This window comes from Plutella xylostella, chromosome 29 (assembly GCF_932276165.1).
Source record: "Plutella xylostella chromosome 29, ilPluXylo3.1, whole genome shotgun sequence".
Taxonomy (NCBI): Eukaryota; Metazoa; Arthropoda; class Insecta; order Lepidoptera; family Plutellidae; genus Plutella; species Plutella xylostella.
Genome location: NC_064009.1, coordinates 8,310,993 through 8,312,784, shown reverse-complemented (window position 1 = coordinate 8,312,784; position 1,792 = coordinate 8,310,993). Strand labels below are relative to the sequence as shown.

Sequence of the window (1,792 nt, the reverse complement as noted above, 5' to 3'; positions counted from 1 at the left end):
TCTATTTTTATTTTATGTCATATCCTTAAGTAGATTTCAGTCACGATTCTCTAATTCAAGTTGAAAAAAACTTGGGTGAAGTTTAGTAAACATCTGTCGGAATACTTCAAAACTTTCTCAAAGCTCGTTCCAATAAAGTACACCTATAGGTACGAAAATATGTCTGCTGTCTTGAAAACTTTTGACAATAATTCCCTAAATTCGGTTGTTTACGGTCAGCAAAAGATATAAGTATCAGCTCCTGGGCACAAACACTATACAGGGTTATTTTCAAGTAGACCTGATACTTTCAGGAGGTGATAGATAGTTTAGGATAATGCATTATAGGGTTCAATCGACTGGAAATGCCTTCCTCTATCACCTCTTGAAAGGATCAGGTCTACTTACCAATAACCCTGTATAATCCTTAAAGAGTGATTTACATAAGATTCAACTTGGGTACTATCACCGGAGTTGGATACTTATCTGTTTTGTTGACGGTACATATCCTCTGATGTTTCTCTGAATTCAGGAGGACAATACTACACAATCCTAGACGCGGATGTAATAACAATAATAAATATCTGGGAAGTAGTCAGTGCTATTATAACAACAAATAAGAATTGAGTCTGAAGCAGGTAGGTAGCAAATAAGTAGTTGTTGACTAAAGTAATTAATAATTATGATTAGGGTAGCATGCCTTGTCAATATAAGCACGAGTGGTATTTTTTCACGATTTCAGAGTTGAAAGAAAGAAAGTTTTAAATATTCGTTGCAAAAGGAACAAATCTTATCGAAAGTCTTAACTACTTCCCATACCAAAAATGGAAATTCACTGAAAACATTCCACCCTATGTGTACTTACAAACTTACTTATAAAACTTAAGTAAACTTTACAGTGTCACATTTTTGCACGAAACGACTAATGTGTTACTCACAAACTGCCTGAAACGAAACCAGGTTAAATAACGGTCACTGTTTATTATTCGTCACACGTTATCGACGACTTCATTACGGAAGGCTAACCAGGTTTTCCTCAGTTTATTTATAGATTATGAACAATACATTGTGAAAAACACTCTTACCATAAAGCATCTAATTTATAAAATTTATAAATTTACAAAATTTATAAAATTTAAATGTTTCTTTAATCCTGGAATTCATGAGGCAAATGTTTTTTTTCACCCAGACAGAGGTTACACAAAATTAAAGTGTGTAGGGCGGGACAAAATGTTGAATTACCTACCTAGAAAAATATAGGGGTAAAATAATAGCTAGCACGAAACATGTTACTGCTCGTTGAAAAACTGGGTTCATTATGATGTTACGCTTGTTAAAATTGCTACTAACAATGTCGTTAAAAAGTAAACAATAACAGTCTAAGTGTCTGCTTTTATAATTTTGTAGCACAAGAGGTAACGTATCCTAGTCTTTTTTCATTCTTTTTAATTAAAAAAATACAGTGTACCATTAGTATTTAGAAATCAATTTCTTTATATTGAAGTCATTTAAAAAGTAGGAAATTTAGTTTGAGATCAAAAGAAGTAATGCATTAGCCAATCAATCACGTTCTTTGTTCCCGCAGCACAGTTTTGATTGGCGTTCAGATCGATACGACGTGTACCGACCAATGACAGGCATTCATGACAAGGCCGGGTTCGACGTGCATAGTACGCACCGTACGAACAAAGCTACGGCACGGTAACGCTTTATGCAGCCTTCAATCGCTATGGAATCTAGTTACATCACTGAAACAGAGCGTCTCTGTTTAGGAGAGAATAGTTTCAGTAGCAGGGGTTTAACAGCAACATGG

At 34.7% G+C, this 1,792-nt stretch overlaps 1 protein-coding gene across 1 annotated transcript in view; it reads right to left on the bottom strand.

Annotated features, from left to right (window-relative positions):
- The window catches only part of LOC105382235 (adenylate cyclase type 2), a 125,150-nt gene that overhangs the window by 65,328 nt on the left and 58,030 nt on the right, over positions 1-1,792 (bottom strand). The gene's annotated exons all lie outside the window — the stretch shown is intronic.